This window comes from Colias eurytheme, chromosome 8 (genome assembly GCF_061535395.1).
Source record: "Colias eurytheme isolate Ceu_HAF_F1 chromosome 8, ilColEury1 Martin Lab GWU primary, whole genome shotgun sequence".
Lineage (NCBI taxonomy): Eukaryota > Metazoa > Arthropoda > Insecta > Lepidoptera > Pieridae > Colias > Colias eurytheme.
In genome coordinates this window covers 7,750,213-7,776,944 of record NC_142987.1, presented here as the reverse complement: position 1 = coordinate 7,776,944, position 26,732 = coordinate 7,750,213, and positions in this window count along the sequence as shown.

The following is a 26,732-nucleotide window of genomic DNA, read 5'->3' as shown; positions in this document are numbered from 1 at the left end:
TTAATTGAGTTATAATATTATGAAAGGAGAGAAAAAGGAATAGGACAGTTAGGTCTCTGTTTTACTATATTAATGTAGGATATGGCCCCATGGGACATCCTCAGCCTATTTCGTAGGAAGCCTGTTTATTGATAGTTTTTGTTATTTTTTATTTTTTCCAGCTCTTTAATACTGACTCAAGTATAAATAGGTCTTAAACAAAGTTCTTCCCACCTCGGTAAGAAAACATTAAAAAGTAAAACCAGCACTAATTTTATTTATGGCATGATATAAGTGATAGAGGAATACATTAAATAACATCCATGAAACATACCAGACATTAATATAATGTATTCGGCAATGGTATGCGACAGCATGCAACAGTCAAATGTAAACAATGCGGAGATATAATACAGCCACATAAATTCCTTGGATTCTCTAAAATATCATCGTTGGCACGGATAACACATATTGAATTAGGAATTCAACTCTCGGCGTAGCAAGTATTCGCAGGTCCTGGAGGTAAACAAATTGCACGGGTAACTATTTTGAAAATACCATGCATTTTCTTTGAAAATTTGCATTTTGAGTATTTAATAACGTTAATTTTTTTTTCTCCTTTGTCCAAAGATAATTTTACAGTATCTAATTGCTGTGTATAGTAATTTAAATTTTAAAGTCACAGTTACAGTGCCACGCTACTACATACATGTCCATCTTAGTTTTTAATAGTTATAGCGGTTTTGTGCTCAATACTAATACCCGGTACCTTTGTACCGGGTATTTTATTTATTAAATTAAACTCTCGCTCACGCTGTCGCTCTACAGCTTTCTTACCTTAAAATTTAATTTTGTTAAAAATATCTTAATTTAGAGAAATTTCTTAGGGTACATAGTTTTAGTAATTTATCTATTTATTTAAATATATAAATAATTCTAATTCTAAAGAACCTATGCGCTAGTTATATATATATATGTATATGTATATATGTATATCACAATCTGATAATGAAATTATGTAAAAATATTCTAGGTTTCATTCAGAAAAATTAGATTGTACGTATTCACCGTCAATGAAAAGAATGTTGTACGAAAGAGGATTCTGTAATTAAATAAGTTTTATCTGAGATGTTTTCAAAGTATTCAACTTTTTATGAACTTCGTACTGAAAAAAGAAAATAATTTACAAAATAATCTTAGCATACCAGAAGTTTAATCGCTTTGTAAAATATTAGAAACTTTTTGTATTTTATAACAAAACTTGAGGTATTACAATATTAGTACATAATTCAAAACTGTTTTCTTGGTCTAATGGTTAGAATACTCGACTGCGGATCGTAAAGTCCTGCTTACCAGCGCTGAAAAAAAAAACATTTTCTCAGAGAATAGAGTACCTATCAGTAATATTTCTAAGAGTTATTTTTGCAACTTTGCTTGCACACCGGAATCTGGATCTCTTATCATTATATGCAATACTTTCAGTTCTTTCTATGAGTTTAAAATTGAATTATGTTAGTCCCATAGAGCTATTTAAAAATATAAAAAAACGGCGGTTTAACCACTTAACTATAGAAGCATTTGCTTACTGGAATATACATGTCAAAATTTTCTTGTTTAAATTATTCACATGTTCTGTACTTAAATGTTTCAGTTAGGATGTCAAGAACGCTTAAAGTTACGGAGCCCGTCGCTACCGAAGTGGGAAACATTTTGACAAGTTCGTGATCGTGTAACAAATGCCTTGTGACGTATAAGCAATCATTATTACCGAGACATTACATTGTATCTTCATTTAAACTAAGTTAAATTTACCTTAAAATACAATAGATTTTTCATTTTTGTGTCGTTTTATAGTCTTAGCTAGCTGGTTCAACTGCCTCCCTAGAATTCATCACTTGGATTCAATATCTTTTCAACATTTGATCCAATGTTAATTCTCGCACAATAAACGTACTTGCAATAAAATATGTAGACCGGACTCTCAGTGGAGTTTCGTTTGCAAAAATCGCGGACCTAAATCTGACTTCTGATATATATTGTATAGATCCCAGACATCCTATAGACAGATGTTGCCAACCAGTTTTGTGGTCCCCCTGCCCGCACCCCGGTAATTAAATATGGCATACAAAGAAAAAAATAAAAATTTCCAAAACATGCCGTGTGGGGTATCAAATGAAAGAGCTTATTGAGTAGATCACGAATATATAGCATACTATATACATTTCTTACACTTTCTCTAAGATTTTTTAGAAAATTTACGAAAATGGTCCATTTTTGAGTTAACTTTAAACCACTATAGATTGAAAACTCATGAATATATTTTTTAAATTATTATTTTAAGTAATTAACAATAGTCCATTGTTTACGATTCAATATTTCGTACAGTGAAATAGTTGCATGGGGGAGTGGGGGGAGCATTCAAAGATGGCGAGTATATTTTCAAGTTCATATAGTATATAGTTATTTTCATCAAATCCACCACATAGCTCACTTATATTATATTACGAACTATTGAATCATAAACAATGGACTATTGTTAATTATTTAAAATAATAATTTAAAAAATATATTCATGAGTTTTCAATCTATAGTGGTTTAAAGTTAACTCAAAAATGGACCATTTTCGTAAATTTTCTAAAAAATCTTAGAGAAAGTGTAAGAAATGTATATAGTATGCTATATATTCGTGATCTACTCAATAAGCTCTTTCATTTGATACCCCACACGGCATGTTTTGGAAATTTTTATTTTTTTCTTTGTATGCCATATTTAATTACCGGGGTGCGGGCAGGGGGACCACAAAACTGGTTGGCAACATCTGTCTATAGGATGTCTGGGATCTATACAATATATATCAGAAGTCAGATTTAGGTCCGCGATTTTTGCAAACGAACATCTCCTTGGAGCCTGCTCTAATGTGTAAAAAGATAAAACAAACTACCATTTATAGTATTTTGAAAATTGGTTAATTTTAACCTTTTTTATAATAATAACCTTTTGTAGTATATATGTGTATACATATACCTTCGGCTTTAAGTAATCCGACATTGCCACGACATCTTAAGAATACTGTGCATTATAAGATTAAGAATATGCCACGTGTCCGATACGATGCCGATATGACACGAAAATGTCGTTCATATTAACGAGGTACATACTATAGGATTATCTGCACAGACACTTTTATGGTATTAGATGTTTACATTATTAAGTTAGTTTGTGTCCTCAGTCCTGAGGATAAATAAAACGCACTTTATAAAATTTTATAGCCAGTAATATGTATTTATATCTTTATACAGATATATTTCATAAATGTTGTGCAAATTGGTACATTACTCTTATTTGTTTATAAATAAAATATGAAGTGCGAAAGTTTGTAATAGGATATGTGATGCGATGATTATGAACTCTCCAGGCACATGGCAAATAATATGAATCAAATGAAAAGAAAGTACTCGAAAGTCGAATAATTGCAAAGAAAACTCTGCATGAAATTATTGACACATTATTTTCGTATGTATTTCAGAATGGTTCACAACATAAATAACTGGACTACCATAAGCAGGCGGGTCATGCTGAGGAACTATATCATATTAGTGATTATTACTGTTTCGAACATGTTTCAAAACACGGAGGAACTGTCACCATAACTCCAATGCCTTAACGGCAGCACCTCCTCAAAAGCGTTCGCAGTCGTGACAGTCGACTAAAACTTACCATAAATCTCACGAACTAAATCACCTTAACATATCGTTTCATACCTCAAATCTTTCGCACACATCCTCTTTGATGTACCTCGGAGTTCAGTAACGTCCGGCAAGCTGCCAAAGTATTACCATAAAACAAAATGCTAGTGATGTACCGAAGCGGTTAACCTTTGGCAGATGAAGAATTTATAGCACATAGTCACTATTTAAGAGATCGCTTTAACAGCTGTACAATGTACATTTACAAACATAAGACCGTTGAGAGTAACTACACATCGCAAGATTTCAAGTCGCATTTATGAAATTATAATTTTCTTTCCAAAAATTCAACTTTCCTGTTCCTATAACCTTTTAGGAATGTATAAAAACTTTCTAACATGTTTCTATTGTAAATGTTTCACATGTTTCAATCGATAAAAGAGCAATAAACAGCGCTAAGATTTTTGTAGTAAGATAGAATAAATGTTTTGATAGGTGTTATTTAACTGATAAACATTTTGCCGACACGCAGTCCAGACGTAATTCTGCAAAATGCTTTCCAATACAAATATATATAAGGCGATATACTATAACTACATAGTGAAGCTAAATGTTAAAACATCCATTACTCCTGCCTCTTATTAAAAACAAATCATAAATAATAATGAGCCTGAGCGGTTTTTCCGATACGTTATCTAAATGCTTGAACACATTGATACTGCGCATGTGTGGATACAGTAATAAATAAACGAAAGGATGAGTCATGTAAAGCTTGCCTTCAGAAAGATTTGCGCTTTAAAGCGTTTACATATAAATAGTCGGGTTGACATAGAAATAGCCACTATAAAAGATATGGAATTGTATATTTAAATATAAATAAATAAGGCAACTTTGAGTTGGACGACTCGAAAAGCGATGAAAGGATCGGAAATGGCTATTATTGCAGAAAAATCAAAAAGCTTTCAAACTCTTTTCTGATATAATTTAAATATCAAATACAGATCCACGTCGAGTTGTATTACAAAAGTAATCTGTGAATACTTAATAGTTAATACAACACATACTTATCCACGCATGAAAAAAAGATGATTATGGATTTTCACATATACGAATTATGTTTGTATACAGAAATGTCTGAAATAAAATCCTCATATTTATACGCAACAAATTCAGAATACAATTGGTTGATTTAAATATATTGTAAAATCTTCGTTATTATTAAATGGCAAATATTCGCAAAAACAAAGGGATACTTCTGTTTATTAAATTTAGCCTCGTTTCTAACTTCTGCCTACCGTCCGTTGTATCCACTGTTATTTTACAAGAAATATCCATATAACTTGGAAAATTGTCATTTATTTAATTAATGTGGAAAGACGTTTAAAGCCAAAAGTTTGATAAGTCCAAAGAACGTCTGCACTGTATTGTTTTTACTCTTGTGTATAACTATTTATATTTTGTTAATTGTTAATAATAACTACCTATAAGATCTTTCCATTACCCATTAAAAGGAAAATATACCTAGAATTAGAAGCAATTTCTTTTTATACATTTTGATAACAGCAACGTTATTTCTAAGGTGAGGTATTCACGAGAGAGCCACTTTAAAGTAAAATTTACCGACATCTGAAATTGCCTTTAGTCGTAGTTAGAAACAATATAAAGGTGGATTATTTTATGGAAATATGTTTGTTAAGTAAAGTTTTCTTTTAAAATTCTAGAAACACATTTAAGAACATTTTACGAACATTAAGTGCCCATTCGCACTTAAGTAATAGATACCATTTCTAACAACTAAGTTAAACGATAAATTATTATTGTTGAGTAGCTGCGCCCCGCGGTTTCACCCGCGTGGCTCCCCTCCTGTTGGGCTTAGCGTGATGATATATACATAATATAGCCTATAGCCTTCCTCGATGAATGGGCTATCTAACACCGAAATAATTTTTCAAATCGGACCAGTAGTTCCTGAGATTAGCGCGTTCAAACAAACAAACTCTTCAGCTTTATAATATTAGTATAGATATGATGTCAAAATGTATTAGGACTTATGCCTGTAATTTGTTTATAGAACAAGAAGTCCTAACAAATCAATAACACATTCATTCGTCAAAGATAACTGTAAAGAATTTGTGAGGATGCTATTAAAATCATCCAGTCGTTTTGACGTTTGAAATATGAAGGTCTCTATATCCCATGTCAACCCATATCCTCATGCGGCCAAAGCTATAAATTACTTTCGAATGTCTTAATTTAATGCATGATATGTTATGGATAAAAGGAAGTAGAAAAGTGTATTTGGTCGACTTTATTATTTCGTATAAGACTTTACGATTTCTTTGCCTTTGTAAACATTAACAACGTATCGCTTAAATGCAATAAATTTTAAAATATTCATTAAAAACTATTAATAATTCTTGTTTTCCTAATCGTATCGTATTTTCGTAATCCTCTCATTGCTCATACATTATATTTTAGTGTTGCATTTTTCAAATAGCCATTTTTTTTAGAAAGTTTTAAATGAAAAAGCACTTTTTATATTGAGAGCCGCTATAATAAAATCAACATAAAAATAATAAAGTAATCAAGACTGGAAACGGCCTAAAACATGATGCTTCCGTACGTATCAATATCAATGTACTACAAATCGACAAGCTTTTTGGCTCGGCTCCAACAAAACGATCAGGCGTTACCGTTTTATGCTAACAAACACTAACTGAATTTATGGAACTCCTGGGAGCCGCAGACCGGCTTTTTAATACTTGCCTTCTATTATATTTTATGTGAATAGATTTAAACCATGTTTGCGCCCATGTTCCCGCCGTATTTCGAGAACGTTCTAGACACTCTGTCTTTGGATATAAGTGTAGTATGACTCCACGAAATCATGGTGAACACATTCGCTTAGCAACATCTTGGATCTACACGTTGAGGAGTAGCTGTAAGCAGTTGATCTGCAATGTTTTTGAAAACTTTGTGTGGTGATGCTCCTCAGGAGAGAACACATACGTTTTCAACCAAGCAATTGAAAATAGAATCCAAAATTATTTCGCTTTAAAAAATTATTAGACAAGTACTGATTGAAAAGGTGTTTTAATCAATTACAATTATTTTAATATATAATAGATATGTTGAAAAGTTATGCGTTTTAAATTTTAATCTAAAATATAAAAATAAACGAATGAAAATGGTGATATTTTCTCTATTATTGATATAGCATCAAAAACTTTTTCTCAGCAAGCATGACAGGAGAAAATTGAAACAAACAAGAACAACAATAAGAATAGGTTGACCCAGATTCCTGATAGAACCCTTTTTTTACACACCATAGTTAAATTCAAATATTTGACAACCTAAATTGCTTGGTTTGTTTAGTGCGATTTTCTTTTTCGTCCGCAGAAAACGCTGTTGTGTATTGTTTTTGGTAAATTATTTGAAGAATAAAATTTAATAAGCTTTGTGAAATTGATTTAAAAGATAAGGTTACTTATTACAATGAGGAATTGGTTTACGTAAACGTGAGTCTCTTATCTTTTCCTGATTTTAACTTGAGGTATAGAGTTGTACAATTTTACGTAATCCAATACGACAATAATTTTAAGACAGATAAGAATTTTATGTAACTGTATTGTTATTTAGTTGTTTAAGATTCCACTAACAAAGCTTTGTTTACGAAAAGAATGGGTAAGTCTTAAAAGAGACCAAGTACCCACTTTTTGGGAGAATAATATGTAATAATAATATATATTTTCATATTATTTGATGAAATACAGTAAGCTAATTATAAATTGGTCAATAAATTAGATTAAAAAACACATACATTACATCTTTAATTAAGTAAGGTTAAATTGCCTTATTGTTATGTTAAATTAATGTAAGAATTCCATTATTGCAAGAATCGTTATATTGCAAGCGACAGAATTAATATAAGTTTAATTTCCTAAAATATGTTTGTATGACCACAGATAATAATCCGCGATATTATCTCGGATAATATATTAAAAAGTTGTGTATTAAATGTGTATATGGGATAAAATGCTTGCATGATGCGTTTGTCATATTACCTCTAAAATGAAGTTTTGCGTAATATATATTTAATCGCGAATTGCAATGCAATGTAGAGTCATTCGAGTGAGAAGTTGATAGTCAAAGTCTATATATACTTCTAAAGTCGTTTTCGAACAACAAATCAACCCATAGATTGCTCGTGGTTACCTATCTTAATCTCGAATTTTAATATTCCGAATATCATAATCCAGAAAATGTTTGGACATTTTTTCATAATCCCGAATTTTAAAATTTCGAAGTTTTGTTTGCCATATAATCGCAACTCCGAATTTCATTTGCCCACTTCTTTATTTGTACGACGTTTTACAATCCAGACGAATGAGTTCCAGACATACGAAATCTAAATGCACAAAATCCAGATGACCGTAATCCATATGCACGAAAGCCAGATTTTTAAAACACAAATTTTTGAAATACAGTTAATTGATATCCAGACAAACAATATCCAGATTTTTGAAATTCAAATAAACGATATCCAGCAAAACGTAATCCTTCCAGGGGGACGCAGCACGAACCTAACCTAACCTTCTGAATAGATTTTAACACTTTAACCTTTCTGTAATGGGCAAGTAAAACAATAGCGAGTCGGTTCTGGCACTCGCCGGCCGCTGCCGCGGCACGCTCGCTTCGCTCGCTCGGCTCGTGCGTAGGGGGTCACAGTTCAAACCTAACCTAACCTACTAAGTCGAATTTGACACTTAAACCGTTCTGTAATGGGCAAGTAAAACAATAGCGAGTCGGTTCTGGCACTCGCCGGCCGCTGCCGCGGCACGCTCGCTTCGCTCGCTCGGCTCGTGCATGGGGGGTCACAGTTCAAACCTAACCTAACCTACTGAGTCGAATTTGATACTTAAACCTTTCTGCAATAGGTAAGTAAAACAATAGCGAGTCAGTTCTAGCGTGGGGGTCGTAGTTCAAACCTAACCTACTGAGTCGACTTTGACACTAAAACCGGTCTGTAATAGACAAGTAAAACAATAAATTTACTTACTGACAATGTTTATTTTCAGTCGATAGTAAAGGTATAATCACGATTGTATGGAAATCAAATAAAAATATTATGAAAATCTGGCAATAGTTTATCTGTTATACGATTATATGGGAACCAAATAAAAAGATTATGAAAATTTGGCAATAGTTTATTTGGAAAATGTTACGATGGGAAACAAAAAAAAGTATTTTGAGAATCTGGTATAACTATATCTGGATTATGAGAATACGGGAAACAAAAAAATACTTTTTAAAAATCTGGTTTTGGTGCATCTGGAAATTGATTCATCTGGGAAATTAAAAAAGGAATTTTAAAAATTTGTCATTCATTACATCTGTCTTTTAAAAGTTCTAACAACCGTTTTCGGGGTTTTAAGATTCGGGTAATAGAAATTCGAGTTTTTAATAGGTTACCATTGCTCGTATATTTGTATAAGAATTCTTTACTTTACCTATCTTATGAAATAGCTTTTTATGTGCACATGAGTGGAAAGCGTCCGCGACATTGTCAAGGCCGCGAAGCCGGCGCCTACGTTCCTTCTACACTGCAACGTACTACGAGTATGTACACTGGACCACACTAGGTTAATTTGTGTCTAGTATTTTGTATGAAAATATTATTTATATATTTCTAATATTATAAATATTAATATGCAATGCTTTATAAATATTCTTTAAAATAAATATTTATAAAGCATTGGAACATTCCAATGCTAAATTCAAACACTTATTATTTCAACAATTTTTCTTCCATTCTTCCATTTTATCTATTTTTACACCATTACGGATTTTAATTATTTTTTGTGAATTTAATTGCACAAAAATAAAAAATTTTAATAACCAATTAAATTTCAATATTTATTATTAATTTTGTCCTTATATTACTCATGTGAATTCAAAATTCACAATTCCTTGCAATCGTTAAAATTCATTCAAGAATTTTAAAGGCCCTAATTAAAAATAATTCATCAATTATTACTGAAACAACCCCATTCGGAATAATTGTATTCCCAATCTACGGTCCATTAATTATTTTAAACTTAGTAAGTAATTTAACAAATTAAATGCCTAAGCGAGATTAATTCGATTCCAAGCTTGGAAATGTTACAGAAATGAACATCAAATTCAAACAACTTTGACCCATCAACATCAAAAACTACTAACTTTTTGGACTAAATGAGTCCCAACTTTTTGACGATGCTCCGAATTATTGATTTATCCCCAAAACCAAATTACCACGTGTAAGCCGACAATGCATCAGTGTTAAAGTTACATAAGTAGGCGAATGCGTTCAGACGTTCAGTTGCGCAAGCGGCAAGCGCGTCCGGGTGCCGTAACGGTCCGCACAATCCGGAATGCCGTCGATTCGACGCGCATCGCTATTGCTTCATCCACCGCACATTTTTGAGCAACCATGCGCCATAATGTAGAGCTGTCAACTGGAATGCCATATCAGTCCGAGGAAGCAATAAAATCTTTTGATAATTACGACCAAATCGTTTACATTTCTTTTTCCTAGCTTGCCTATCATGCATAGCAATATCAAACAGAACAAAGGAATCTTATAAACCACAAGTAATCCTATTTCTATAAATTTTACTGAAATTCCAAATTCTTGTATTGTAAATTTATAAACTTAGACGTAAGCAGATATTTTTTACACAGACAGAAGGGTGCATCGCTTTCAGGACCTGCGCTTCAGTCATGTTTAACAAAAAGTAGCATGACAGCTGCATTACGTAATCTTAAGGAAGTATTCTTGAAAAAAAATCGTTTTTTTTAATTAAATATTCTTAAAGGATATCCCCGAAAGCTGAGGTCACTTTTACGTCATCATTTCAAATTTTCAATATAAAAGAAGTTGTTAAATCTGCGGACTTCTAAGAACATTTTCAATGTCTGAATAGACGAAAAGGTATTTTTCATCTCATCCGTTGCATTAATGATTAAATACAGAAGGCTTTATCATAAAATATACTCCTATGAGAACTCAGCCTGGACCGCCGGTTCTTCTGTGAGATCAAAGTGTGATCTCCATGGTACTCTACTGACACAAGGATCTTTATCTCCGTACTGCCACGGTAGTATTGCCATCTATTATTGATACTTCTCACTCTACTTCTCACAAAGAGTTGTTACACCTAACAATCTTGCAGTTTTAATATTAATTCCACAAACAAAAGAATTAATAAACCAAATGTTATGATGAAATGACCGAGACTTACAAAAGCATTACATAATAATTACGTATTTTTCCCAGAACAATTGACATTGCATCTTATTTCAGAAACATGCTGCAACCAAGTTATAGATGATACATTTATGCAAATTAAGGCTGTATTCATAAATTGATTTGAGTTACGGGATCGCATGCCGTAACCGTTACCTCTTTAACTCATAATATAATGACCTTAAATTTCCCAATTATTCATAATCAGTCACACTAGGCCCGTTTATCAGGCTTTAGAAATAAATGCAAAGTCACAGCCATTATTTAAAATTTGTATTGTTATATTTGAATAGATCACAAGATGTTTTAAAGACATATGAATCTATGTCCCAGATATCACTTAAAATTTTTATGTCGATTTTTATCTTGTAAGGAATGAACAATAATTGATTACGATTAGAGGAAATATACCTTCTAGTGGCTATTCAATAAAAATAATGCATTAAATAGTTATAAGTAATCTTTTATTAGACTTTCAATGCTTCTATGTTAAATAAACAGAATAGATAAAACCTTCAAAGAGTTTCATATTAATTATTATTATTGTATAATATACAATTTACATAAATTATCAAATTGTACGCAATGAATTTAAAATTAAATAATAAATACCTACAAGATAAATAAATTAATCAATTAACGTCTTTGCATTGTAGACGAACTTTAAGTCATTTGTTACAATATAACAGTGTTTGTTGTAACTACGCACAAAAAAACAAATAAACCTTTGCGGATACCAGATTATTCATGTTCCAAATACTGTTTCTAGATTATACACTTATGTTTGTATGATCCTGTCCTACATAATGTCGGATTTCATAAAACAACCAGGAAGGCGTCTTAAGATTTCACCTTCCATCGAGTTCTCGCTCAACTAAATTACTGAACATCTCAACCCAATTACTTGTGGCTCCTTCCTACCTTGATTATGCAATATGCATGCTTTGTTGTATGTTTACTAGATTTGTGGGATCATTATCTTTTTTTATATAAAATTATTGAAAATATTTTTATGGAAAGTATTACGCATCAATCATTATTTTAAAAACATTTGGATACACGAGTTCCCAATCACTATTTATAAATTTTAATTTATATACGAGCAATTTCGATCAATCATCATCAATCTAAAGTTGCGTCGAATATCATCACGTCACCAGCTCCTCGTTTTCCTTCGTGTGTTGTGCGATACTATTATTCAATATTATCATAATTTAAAGCATAATAATTCGCAACAAATTATGCAACGCCGGTAGCTGAGGGACTTCCATAACACAACTAAATGAGCGGATACGACTTGCACCTATCACTTTCGACTCTCTTTTGCATATTTCAAAAACGATATTGTTCTTTATTATAATTAGGTAGCTTCCTGCCATCTTCTTATTGGAACGGAATAAACACATTTAATATTCAAATATTATGAAAAAAAACCGTTTAGTTACTTAATACGGACACGCAATCGGAAGCTGCAATCCCATGATTTAAAAAATTAAGTTTAATCGTAATTTTGGAACAGCATATCACTCAATTTTATTATTAACTAGCGGTCTGCCCCGGCCTAGCCCATGGTAGCATTTTCTTGAAAAGAGTAAAAGAGAGAGGGAAGAGTGTCATTTTTACGTTTTTCTCTACATAATAACCTTCGTACCTATCGCACTCGAGGGTTAGCTATACGTTCAGCAACATATTTGGTGATTCATTTTAAAAAATACTCCTATTTACACTTGAAAAGTTGAAAACTTACTCATACTATATAAACGTATTTACACTTGAAAATGTACTATTTTTTTTCGTAGAAATAGTACCAAAATATATTCGATATATACTTATCCATAGGCGTTAATTCCATAAATTCTTCAATTCTTATTTATAATCACAATGGACAAAGCGTTCTAGCTCCCATTTTCAGGTTATTGACTTCCTGTGTAATTGGAGTTGTTTAGGCGCCATTTATTGTTAGAAATAGCTACTATTGTTGTAAAGATAGTCAACATTGGATAATTAGAGAAGTACTATGTACTATTGCTTAATTATTATGTCTATGCTATGCTGCTGTGTCTGTTTTCCTATAATAAAGATATAAAGATACTTGGGTTACATACATTTTAAATATATTTATTTAAATCTGATAGACATTTATTTCTCATTATCATCTCATTTTAATTCGTGAGTTAAATAAAGGTTTAGTTAGGGAAAAAATATTTTAGGGAACATGATAATAATTGACACTTTTATTACATTTTAACATTAGAAATTCTGGAAATGTGTGTCAACGTATACCACCTTTTTATATTCTATCCATATCTAAATAAGGAACAAGGAAAACATGTGGTAACTAGAAGAGGATTGATTGAAAGAGACTTATTTTCCAGGGAAGCAAACTGGAATGAAGAGTTTACATCGGTAAAGTTTTCAGCCTTCTTTCTAGCTTGATTCATCGAACATGTTTTCGGTTCCAATCCTAGACAAGACTTATAATTAAAAATTTACAGATATTTGCTTTACATAATTTACAGATTTTAAAAAGAAATTTAAGAAGAGACAGATATTTGCTTTACATAATTTACAGATTTTAAAAAGAAATTTAAGAATCCAAGAATTAAAAAGCAATTCATTGTATAATAACTAAAATGAGATAAAGAGCGTTTAGTTTACATTGTAAACAGATACTAAAATGAAATCTTTCACAGCTATAAATGCTTAACAACAATAATATCAATTTCAATCCAGTTATATAATAATCTTCTAAAGTCTGCTTTCTACTGCATTGTAACAAGAGACAAAGAATGTTTAACGCATATTTAACGCGATTTCCAATAATCACGGCCTAAGATCATGAGTCAAGGCTTCATAATAGTATCTCAATAAATATCTCTGGATTAAAACAAGTTCTTACAATTTGCGGTTAGTTCCACGGTCGTGAGTCACTCAAGTAGTTGAAAGAAACGCTGCCTTTCCTTAACAAACGTTCGTGCAAGAAAGAGAGGCCACTTTCCTGATTATGCTAAAAAATGTTCTGGTAGGTGACTGTGGTGACTCAACTAGCTCCGTGTATCATTTAAAACACATTACCTGTTAACCTGTGGGACGATAAGTTAACGACGGCACAATGTCGTAGGAAACTTACTCTGACGGATTGTCTTCTAATGCAAACATTGTTACTAGCCAACGGTGTGACTAATAAAAAGAATATTTATAAATAATCAAGATTACAAAAGCAATATGATTTTCTAAGCGCATACTGTCAGAACCACTCAATGTGTATTACAGGTAATTTGATTTAAAGTTTAAACAGAGTTTTGATACCCAAAAACCTTAACACAATATAAATCTACATTTATCTCTAGTATTTTGTAATTCCAAGCCCGGAGTGATTAACGATTTACAAAATGCATCTCTACATTTCGCTCTCGTACACCGAAGCTGGGTCAGTAAGTCTCAATTACGCAAATGGAAAAAAAAATTTAGACTGTCACCTGAACTGTGCCTGAACTGACCCGAAAATGGGTCGAATGCGGCGTGTATCAACAGGTAACACAGTTTACATCCCGTCGACCATGACCCAATTCTGGCGTAGATTTATTGCCCTCTTTATTTGTTTAACGACAGATAATCCCTTTGCTCCGAAATTTAAACGATTAGGATTCATTACAGGACATTCAAATTACGCTTAAGCTGGCGATAAATACTAATTTCTCAAATATTCAGAAGGTATAAATTCGCTGAAATTAAATAATCATAAAATATATAATAATTTTTTTATTAAGAATCATGATAGATTAAATGGGATTATTCCATGAAATATAAGCATAAGAATGTTTGTATTATGAGTTTATGTATTGCTAAAGGAATTTGCTGCCTTCCTTCACAATTCATTGCCTACCCTTTTTCTCTTACATATCGCTAGATAATTTAAGATATTTATAATAATTGATTCCTTCCATATTCGAACTAATGTTTTTCTTCAAAATAAATTTTAATTATTCATTCATTAAACAATGTTTACTTTCTTCCGCGGTGACCTATGTGCAAGCTGTAAATCATTAGCTGACATAAAATCAAGAAAGTGAAACTGTGCCAGTAAACAATTTTCATAAAAAACCTCAAAATTAACAGTGCGTATAGTTTCTGTTTATTTTTGCTTTTTAGACTAACAGAGTAGTTCATAGCTTAGTTAGTTTAGAATCGTTAAAACGGTGTAAACTTAACGGATTGGTTTTATGCGAATCTATAATTAACGAACCGACAGCTTCTAATTACAATCCAATTTTCTGTAAATTGCTAATTATAATATTTGCATTATAATTAACAACTTATATTTGAAGAATATGGCAAATATATTGTGTAATAATTTATATCTATAATTTCATTAATATCTATAATGTTTAAATCAGAAATGATTAAACTGTTCGAATCAGAATACTCTATTGGCCATTGAAAGCAAGTCAAATAAAAATCGTATGTAATCGCGCACTAAAGTAGAAGTAATAAAAAGAATCGCGGTAGTTTTAAGGCAGATAACATGATTGTAAAAGTTGCACACGTGGGCACTGACGCACGTTACTTCGAGTTTGTAAACACGGTGTCACGTGACTCGTTGAACCTTTATTTTAGACTTCTCATTCATCGATATACTACTATTTTTGTAATAACGTAGCAAGTACGTATTATAGTGTAACTAATACAATGGCTTGTGATGAAAATGTGTGTAAACTGTAAAGTAATACACAGAATGAAGTAATTGTATGTTTGCTACGCAAAAGCTCTTAAACTTCTGAAGGCATTATAAAAATTGAGCTATGAGAGAAGTTGCAAAATTATTCTAAACTTACTTAAACAATATCCAGAGCATGTTTAGAAATTTTAACTTAATATTGTTTGTGTACATATCAAAAGAACAATAGAAGCTTTCGCAGTGCGCACGCATGGGAAGCGGCAAATTTTCCTCACTTCTAAATCGTACAGCGCGGGCGTACCCATGCTCGTACCCCATGACCGACGTTGACCGGTACAGTACAGTTCTCTGAACTTTGAAACACAAAAATCTAACGTCAATTGTTTCAACAGGCCTGAGTTTGAGTCAGAATTGCATCTATTTGATGTATATTACAATTTAAACTTTAGGTCATCCTTTAATACCAATTCAATAAAGTCATTAATTTAGCGATATTTGTAAAAGATTTTTAGAGTCAGGTATTAAAATTTTATGGTTAAACAGCATACTCAATTCTCGTACAAATCACAAATCACTCCCGATTTCATTATCCATGTTCATAACCAGTTTGACTTACACTTGACCCAGCTGATTGTTTTCACCAATCCTAATAGATACTTTTCAAATTTTTACATATCCATGGTTGACTCAGCGTGATCCTTTCTCTCGATGACTAATAAAATCAGCAGGTACCTATTTGATAACGCGAGACACGCGGCTTGTCGGAAGGTGTGCGCGCGCGCCTGCTCCTCGCACCCGCGCGCACACGTGCCGCCTGCCGGCTAATGCCAATTAACACGTGTTGCTACAGATTAGCTCATTAAAGTAACACGCTATAATTAAACGAGATTTTTTTCATCTATCCACGGATGCCTTGGCAATAGGCTCAGTGTACTTTATGGAATTCAACTTTTTATCACAGTATTTTTATTATATAAAATTCGAAAACACATTAATCTGTATTTATAACAAATAATCAAAAATTTGCTATAGTACTCTGTACTGAGGAAAAATCACCTGACTTCAATTTCATATGCCAATAAACTATCCTCAATATTCAGTGGATACGTCAAAGTTTCAGCGGCAAGTTTAATTGACCAGCACATGTAGCGCGACTGATTTTAATAGATGCAGCATTCTGAAGAACTGGAAAATTCTAGAATAATCCTTTACAATTAATATTACTATGTTAACAGCGAAAATTACATAAACTACATAATATTCTGTTAATCAAGTGTACATTAAAATGTAATTGGCAATTTTGCAATCCTTTTGCCTTAGATTATACGCATCAATGTAGAATGGATGTCTATTGATATTATGTATGAACACATTCAAGGAATTGCCATACATTAAAAAGAATTAAAACAAAATAAAGTAATAACACATTACATGTATAAAATTATTTCTTTACACAAGTAATGTTAATAAGTTGATTGAAGGATTTCTAGAGGTACTGAATTTATACGTTTTAATTTATTTATTAACCACGATTCATTAAGAAAAGTCGAGAAAAGTTTGTCCTCGCATATAACACAGAAGTAATGGTTTACTATAAATAAACCTATTTCATTGAAGAATAAAATAGCAGATGCAGTAGGGGCACTAAAAAATAACATCCTGGAACAGAGTTAATCAAAGTAACAATATCTCAAGGATATTTAGGATCGTAAAACAAACGGTCACACAATACTTAAGATTGAATTGCCCTTGATCAGTAAATTATATTAAAGGTGCTCGTTAAAAATGCATCAAGTTTACTTTATCAGTTAAACACGATATTGAGACACGATAAAACTTTGTACCACATATTACTTTTATAGTATTGAAATCAAGCTGCGAATGATTCAGAGAAGTTTATTTGTCATAATATCAATTGATAGAATGAGGTTTGTATATCATTCTTGAGTGTTTGATGAATTACATGATGCGTATTGCGTATTGTTTTTGTGCGCGATGTTGCTGTGATATTTTTTTTATATTTCGAAGTGTAATTAATCGATACCGATCAAAGTTGCACTAACGACTGCAACAAAATCACACATTTTGCAACCGCACGTTTTCAATGGTTGTATGCAAATATCTATGGTATGTTAAAACATACCAGGCCATGTTTTTACCTATTTTCCCACAATTATTATAATTTTCTCACATTTGTTAAGTAGGGTACTAGAACAAAACATGTGGGACAAAACGACAATTTAAACTAAATCATAAAAGTAACTGTTCAACTTCACATATTTATTTAACACTTACCAAGTAAATTGAAGGTTACGTTGGACATGTCTACCCTTAATTATTTAATAAAATAAACGCGTTGTTACCATCTTGTCAATTGATACGAGTAAATAAAGTAAACAACAAAAAATTAAGGAATTTTTAAAGCTTTACGTACGTGCGACTCAACAATTACTATAGCTTTAGCCTGCTCATAACAATTCATTAACATTTTACTTTGTAGTATAAATTACCTACTCATTTTATTATCAAGCGACGGACTACGAAACGAAAGGACTATTTTCTATTATTAGATATTAACATATTTGACAAAAAGTTTACATGGAATTATTTGATTATAAATAGAATTCAGTAACAGCTTATACTGAATAACTGAATACTGGATACTAATACATAGTAGGAATGAATTATGAGACTATAAATGAAATTGAGTACATAAAGGACAACTATCAAATTATACCAAGCTTACTCATATGCCTTACCTATATTGATAACTAGCTTTCCGGCTGCGGCTTCGCCCGCGTTTTCAAAGAAAAACCCGCATAGTTCTCTTTCCCGTGGGATTTTAGGGATAAAACCTATCCTATGTGTTAATCCAAGTTACCATCTATATGTGTGATATATTTCATTGTAATCGGTTCAGTAGTATTTGCGTGAAACAGTAACAAACATACACACACACATCCTCACAAACTTTCGCATTTTTAATATTAGTAGGAGTAGGATAGGATATCACATCAATAATATTACTATTAGTCAGTTCAATAAAGAAACGAATCTTCAATGGCGGCCAAAGCTGACTTTGACAGATGGTAGGATCATCAAAAAAGAAAATAAAAATAACGTAAATTGATAATTATTTTATTAATTATTTCAAATTGTTTGTTGACAAACTTTATTGTTATTGTTTTTGTGTATTTATATGAATTATCATATTTACGTATACAGAATGTAATAAAATCCCCATAATACTTGTAATAAGCCCATAAAACTGAACAACTTTTCCCAAAGAACATATTTTGTCAAATTCCAATAAAACATTATTTACTTTCGCAAATGCATAATTGTCATTGTAAATTTATGATAAAAACTATTATAGGGAAAATCAAATACATTTTAGTGATTTTATTTTTCCATTTTTTTTTTTGCATACCGTACGGCCGTGTGTGAGCGAGAGGGAATGATAAGCGCCGCCATTGAAGATTCGTTTCTTTAAAGAACTAACTAATAATAATGTAGTTATTTGGGACTTGTATTCGTAAAATTCATGTTACGGTAGGTATCCCTGAACCGCCTTTGCATGCAAAGTAAACTAAAATTTAAAATAATTATCATCAACATTATTACGTTTTAGGTTGAGCTCTCGTGAGTCACCCATAAACAGCATATATGGGTGACAGTCCAATTTAACAATTGAGGAAGTCCCAATAAGCACTTTAGCTTAGTTCCAAACTAATACGACGCTGGCCTGTTAGAAGATATAAGTGTGTCATGAGATCATGCACAAAAATCGGTCACTTTCAATTTGAAACTAATTAATGTTTAACCGGTACCAAGAATAAGATATCATCTTCATTCATTATTGATTACATTTACAACCTATTCATAATTATATTAAATTAAGGTTGGAAGTGTTTTAATATTTTAAATTCAAACATTTTATTACCTACCATTTCAGATCAAAGCAATTTCACAAATAAGTCGATTATTAAAATGGAATATTATGATATTAGAGCTTAGAGCGAGATAGATAAGTTATGCCAGTGCATTTTGTGTTTTTCCATTATACTTATTCTTATATAATGTATGATTTGAAAGAAAATTCTTGCATTACGAACGTACTTATGTATGTATATTAATTGTATATATTATATGTATGTATGTATATTGTATATGTATGTATTGTATGTATATATATTTATATGTATTAAAATTCAACTTTCAGTCGTGCACCACCTACTCCGTTTCTCTGCAGCTTTCCTTTGCTGTGGTTGTCTGGTAGAAATCGCTCGAAGCGATAAGACCGCCCTGTGTACTTGTTCTGTACTTTGCTGTATAATTGTTTTATCCTCTCTTTTTGTGTACAATAAAGAATTTTTATTATTATTATGTCTCTCTCCATAATACACGGGTACCACCAGAAGGAAGATACCCGGTCCTTTGGAAGGCTTACGTGGGGACACAGGCAACACGCAGAGGCCCTTAGAGAATTTAATGTGTTGTGGGACACCAGCCGCAGCCTGCCCATGACTGCACTATAGAGATACAGCCCTGGGCAGTCCGCGGCCAATGTAGGACTATTGCAGAAAAATGGAAATGAACAAAACTGGGTTATGGAAGGGGGTGTTAGATGGACTGGTATATTGGTTCTATGGGGACTATGGACGTCTGCCTTTTCAATATTAAAAATTGAAAATAATGGCAGACGGTGACTCGCCAGTTCGGTCGATGGGCTCCCAAAAAGGTTACCGAGAATGGCAACAAGGGGGCAACATCAGCTGAACGGCTAGGGGTGTAGAGAGGTGCGGCACCGGTTTCACCATCACGGGCCTTAGGGCCCGGAGCGGGTTTCCCCGCTATTACGCCATTAGACACTTCCACCCCCGAGCATATAGCTCTGGCGGCTCCACTCTGGACGGCCAACAAAGGCAAGCCAGAGGTGGGGGATCCTGAACCTCGTCATTGTTCACTCCGAACTGCCACTGGGACAGTCCAGAGGTGAGGACAGGGACCTCCCCCGGGAGCGCTCGGTTCCCGCGGGGTCGCTACTCCCCGACACTTCGCCACAAGGTGCCCTGCGGGGTGACTGACTGCACGGTTGGGATATCTATTGTAGATATGCCAACCGGGGGCGATGGGGTCGTCACATCCCTACGCCTTTATTATTATTATTATTACTTTTGTTGGTTTCCCTAACGACAAGCAAAAGAGGAAAAGTAAATATGCATTTATATATAGTTCTAGTGTGATTATAAATTAATTATTTAATATAATATACGAGGTAAAATTCCAGCTAAATTAATACCATTCTGCTGTAACAAAATAATCAATGCTATCGCAATCGCGGCCGTTCATAATGCATTATTTCATTATGTGGAGAATTATAAAGTGTGACCACGAGGGGATATTGAAAGTTGTAACAGTTTTACTAGAAAGGATTACTATCTGACCTTTAGAATAATGCTTAGCCGAGTCAAGTCTAATAAATTAATTTAATATACTTTCTCGATGATACTGGGTACTTTTTTGTCGATCTATATTACCCACAGATATTACCCCACTTCAGCACCAAACAGTTATATACAGTTCAATAAGATGTGTTATTTATTTTAATCTAACAAAAGATAAAATACTGTAATAGGAAAATTGAAAATAAAAACAATTAAAAAAAATGCATCATACTTTTTCGAAGTAGAGTCCAATAACTAACACTACCTACAACCTATCTAAACAAATCAATGCCCTTCAACGTTTACGATTAAAATTTATTTACATTAAAAAACAACACTACTGCAGTCTACAGATTGATATTAGCCATTTAACGCAATTGTATGCTAGCAACAACAGTGATATAAATCAATTGATACAACCACTTCCTCCCGTTGACCGCCTCATAACGATTAGAGAACTTCCGTTAACAACTCTGAGGAAAATATACAGGGTGTGTTTTATGCAAAATTTTTAGATATTTCTCGTTTTATTTAAAAAAAGTTATGATTGTCATTTTACTCATTAGGTAAAGGGCTTTCGATATCAGTTTAAAATTTTTTGATATCTGCAATAGTTACGGAATAATCGCCTGTGCACACTTAACGATTACACCCTGTATAGATATACGATGCACTGGTCACATCAATGTTAAAACCACAGGTTAAAACATTCGACAATAAGCGCGTCAAATAGAGTATGTTAAAAAAACTAAAAATAAGACAAACTCGTGAAATTATTGTACTGCCACCGATATTCGATACGTTTACAAAGTTTGAATTAAATTTGTCCGTTTATAGTTGGTCGAAACTCAAAATAGTCTAAAGAAGTCGATTACATACAAAAGGCAACAAGTGAACAAAAGTCGATTACATACAAAAGGCAACAAGACAACAAGCTCATTAATTAAATAAATACTATTCTCACCCTTTACTTTTCGTCCGCCGACATTTTTTTTACCTGCCCAAGAATTTTGTTTTCAGACTTTGCAATTTTCCAGTGGATGCGTGAAGTTGGCCTTCCTAAAAAAACAAAAAGCACATTTATCATTAAAAAGATACGAATAATATCGAAACTCTACATGAAGTTCATCATTTTGTAAGTAAATCGTAACGTAAACTGTAGCTCTCTCAAACACATAATGAAGACCTTCTATATATTTTTCTTAGTAATTTAATGTTGCGTCTATATTTAAATCCCTCACAAAAACATTAGTTTTCCATATCCACAATTTATGAAACCAATCTTGACGACCTTAACACACTTTTCAAATCAACTTTAAAATTATATAAAAACAAATGACCAAATAAACACAATTAACCTCATCGAGCTTGTCATCGAGCATTCAAACTGAAGCGTTCCATTTTTAAAGTTTCGTTTTTTTTTTAAGTGGCCAATATTATATTCTATGATCTATTATGCATGGATCTATGTTTATAAAAATTAAAACATTTTGTGTGTTGTAGACAAAATAAAATAAAAATCGTATAAATAAAAAATACATAAAAGGGGCATACGCCTGAAGAGATTCCAGACGAATCAGTTAATTCGTTAATTAGGTATATAATTAATTATAGTTTGGTATATCACCTCCATGTAATATGTAGGTATATCTATTACTTTAGTGAGCGCTCTCATACACCTGTGATTAATGTCGATGTAATCTATGTGCAGTCAGCCAAGCTTTTAAGAAAATTAAACAACTTTAATTGCTCACAAGAAGATAAATTACTAAGTTCTTATCAACACGAGTCAATGTTAGAACGAAGGAAATTTTCAATCTTGTTCTGTTTGAATTTTCGAAAAATTCTTTCGAAAAATGTATTGCTAAGATCTTATTGAAAAAAATAGCAGCTGATATTTATGCATGCTACCTACAGTTAAACCTATGCCTATGGTTTTATATTGGTTATCAGATAAGACTGTCACCTGCCGTGTAAACCCATTATATCAATAACAAATTTCCAATCAGTAAAATTAGCGTAAAAGCTCATGTCAATTACCTACGTGATAAGCTGATGTTAATAAATGTTTACCAGCTTTTATCAATTTGCGAACGTACGATGATTTATGACAGTGTCAAACTGACAGACTTTATTTACTCATGCATTACCTTTATTGGTACCGTTTTATAATTTAATTTAAAAGTTAAATGTAAAAAATCAAATGAAAAATATTCCGATAAGAAATGCAATTCGGTTCAGCAACGTTTCAATCTAAGTGTCGTTAAAAATTGTTACAATTTTTTTTTCAATTTATTTATATACAACCCTTTCAATGTTATAAAAAACATTATATTTTGTTAATGATGCATAATCAAGTAATGAATATTATATGAATTACGAAATACATAATAAATTGGTGGATGTTGTGGTAGCCTCGGACACCTAACGACTCGTTTTTAAAATGACATAATTTTTAATATTTTTTACATTTAAAAAAATCAAATGGGGACATTGCTTTTTATTTCTTGTGATTACGAGATTCAAAGCGTATAATAATCGAGTAAAAAAGAACAGTGATATAGTTATTATAAATACCTAGATATTATATGCATACAGGTTTTCCCACAGACATAGATAGACTACGCAAGTACCGCGATCTGTATGAAAACCAAGCGTGTCATATTTTTTGTACTGACCTTGACGCGTTATGACGTCACGAGCGCTTTTTAGTGATGGTAATTTCATTTTACGCTAAATCGATTAGGACGCCACTCGCGCGGCGATTCTAGTATCGTCCTATCCCATCGAAGTAAATCGAAAGAAATCAGATCAAACTAGATCAATGTCTAAGAGGTAATTAAATAAATGAATCGTAATCGATTACTAAATCGATTCAAGACAGAAAAATGATAATTACCATAGACAGAGGAATGATAACATAAATTTATAAACCTTTTAATATTCTAACAAGTAAACTAATGTGTTTTAGCTTTTTCTTACATATTATGCCCATTGAGTTACCGTGTACTACGTACTAGAGAGGCCATCGAAAGAAAGTAATGAAACTGTCAATCAATCAATCTTTATGTCCCGTTGCATCAATCCATTTTTCTTTTATGTTTGGGTTACTTGGAAAACTGAAAAAACAAACATAGTCTAAGCAATAAGGAGTTTTCTTAAAAAACTCCCAAGATGACACTTTAACTAATGGCGTCCATGTCATAATATTTATTTTTAGTACCTTTGTATTAAAATACTTAAAAGTTCTAGGTCAAGTCGTATTAAATGACAAAAAAATCTATGCCTTTTTTTCTGAAAAATTGCTCCTTCAAATTATCATTTTTCTGTTCGATTATAAAATCGATTAGAATCGAGAACTGTTGCATCAAATGAACATCACTAACCACAAAATTGGACAGAAAAATGAGAACAGAAAAATGAGAAGACGCTATTCATTGCTTGTTATCATACGACTCGATCTTTACCGTGCCAAGTAAAAGCCGCAATGTATTCCGAATCATTTCGTATGATTTGGTATCCGTGTTTGTCACGATCGTTTTCCACAGATATTCTTTATTTGATTTTAAAATAAATAGTGCATATTCTGATTAGAAAATTACTTACCGGTGGAAGGAAACATCTCTGCTAACTCGGCCACTCACAGCTGTGGAGTTTCTACAGTTTATAACGGCGTAATTCGGCATTTTACTTTATTCAGCTTCACGTCTTTCCTTGGCGAACTGCAAGCGCGGATTGAGTGTAGGCCAGCGTCAAGTAAGTTTCATAATCTTAGTTTGGACACGGGAAGTACATACACTCGCTTAGTCTATCTTGATACATGTCTGTGGGTTTTCCAACAGAATGATACAAGTTTGCAAAGGTTTACAGCTTTGTTTTCGCAAAAAACATGATCATGCCAATGCCATGCGAGACAATGTAGTTACGATACAATAATTTTAATATACAAATATGTATAACGCGTGATGGAAGAAAGTGGAAGCGTGGCATGTGTCGCCGCTCTCGATCGAGGGATTACCAGTTGAAACGGCTTTCTACGCCAAAATTGTTACAAACAGTAGGTACGCAGTTATTATATATTATTGCGCTCTCAAAACCGCGTAACGATTAAAGTAATTATATAACATTACGTTGTTACACTTCATCAACTTTTTGTTAACATGAAAGTTCGGTAATCTCGGTATAAGTACCTACTCAACAGTCAACACATAAAAAGCTTATGAGCTCGTTTCAAATCAGTTTTTTTATTCTTTTGATACAATATGAAAATAAGTTGAAAAAATATTTTTTTATTGTACAAGGAAGTTGTTCTCTAGTGAAATATCTATAACGTCCATATAGAATTTAGTTATAAATCTAATTAATTGACCATTTGCAATCCATGATAAATCGAATTATTGTACTTTTTAAATTAATTATTAAAGTTTTGTCACTCCTCTGCAATGTAGGTATTGAAATATGAAATATACAATATGAAAAACTTCTAAGATTCGTTTTAGCTAACGCGTAAAATAAGTTTGTGACACCTGTTCATTAGAGCGTGAGTCTTAAATTGAGATGCATTGTGGATGGCTTCATTATTGTGTGTTATTTTCTTTACTGTTATTGTCCTTCTACGCCGTGCAAGAAAGCTTTTTGTAACGCCGCGGCCGCGCCGCGCCGCGGCCGGTATGTCCTTCGCAAAAGTTTGCCATGTTGTTTATGGAACCTTCTATACATATAAGTAATTATTATTTGTATGATATTTATTTTTGGTAATTTTTCACACATTTTGCACAAGATTTTCATCTTTATAAATATCGATTATTATCATAATGAGCAAACATTTCAATATCCATAAAACTTAATAGAGACGAGTGTGTTAAGCGTGTAACAAGTGAAGTGTACTTTCTATTCCAACAATGTATTTTACGACGACCGTAAACGCAAAAAAGTCATAATCTCAAACAATACGATTATCCGAGTTCCCAACGGGATGCAACTTGTTAGCGAGGACCTGCCGTTAACTTAATAGACGCATAAACATAACACCCTCCCTCGAGAACAGAGTAATATAAATATAACAGTATGCTCCCTAATTAGTGTATTTTAAGCGCTGAGTTTTTAAATAAACGGAACACTTATGATAATTATGTACATACGTACTGTTGCACGTGGCGTCATCTGGTTTTGATTTGAAACTTCGCGAAAAACTTCTTCGACTGACGTTTAATAGACTACAAGCCCACATAGGAAAAAAATATGGGTCAATTGAACCACCAGGAGACATATCTAGAACGATAGAAGAGCATAAAATAATAAGATTCATCACTATGCCGTCACTTGTAAGCTGTCCAACTGAGTGCAGATGAAAATTCAACAGTACAGGTAGACTCGGTAAATTTTGGTCATATATTTTTGTACGGCATTCTTAACCATCGATAGATCCATTAAAAATAATAAGAAACCGCTCAGTGCCGTACAAAAATGGTGGTCCACAAAGTCGGAATTTTTATTTAATTTCCGAGAGTTACCGGGGGTAAATTTGGTCATTTGACCATGTACGGCATCTGTGTCATACTATTTCAGCAGCGTGAGTTTTACATATAATCGTTTTTTTTTTATTCGGGACTCTAAATTATGATTTTCACTTGTTCAATATTTATTTATTTAAA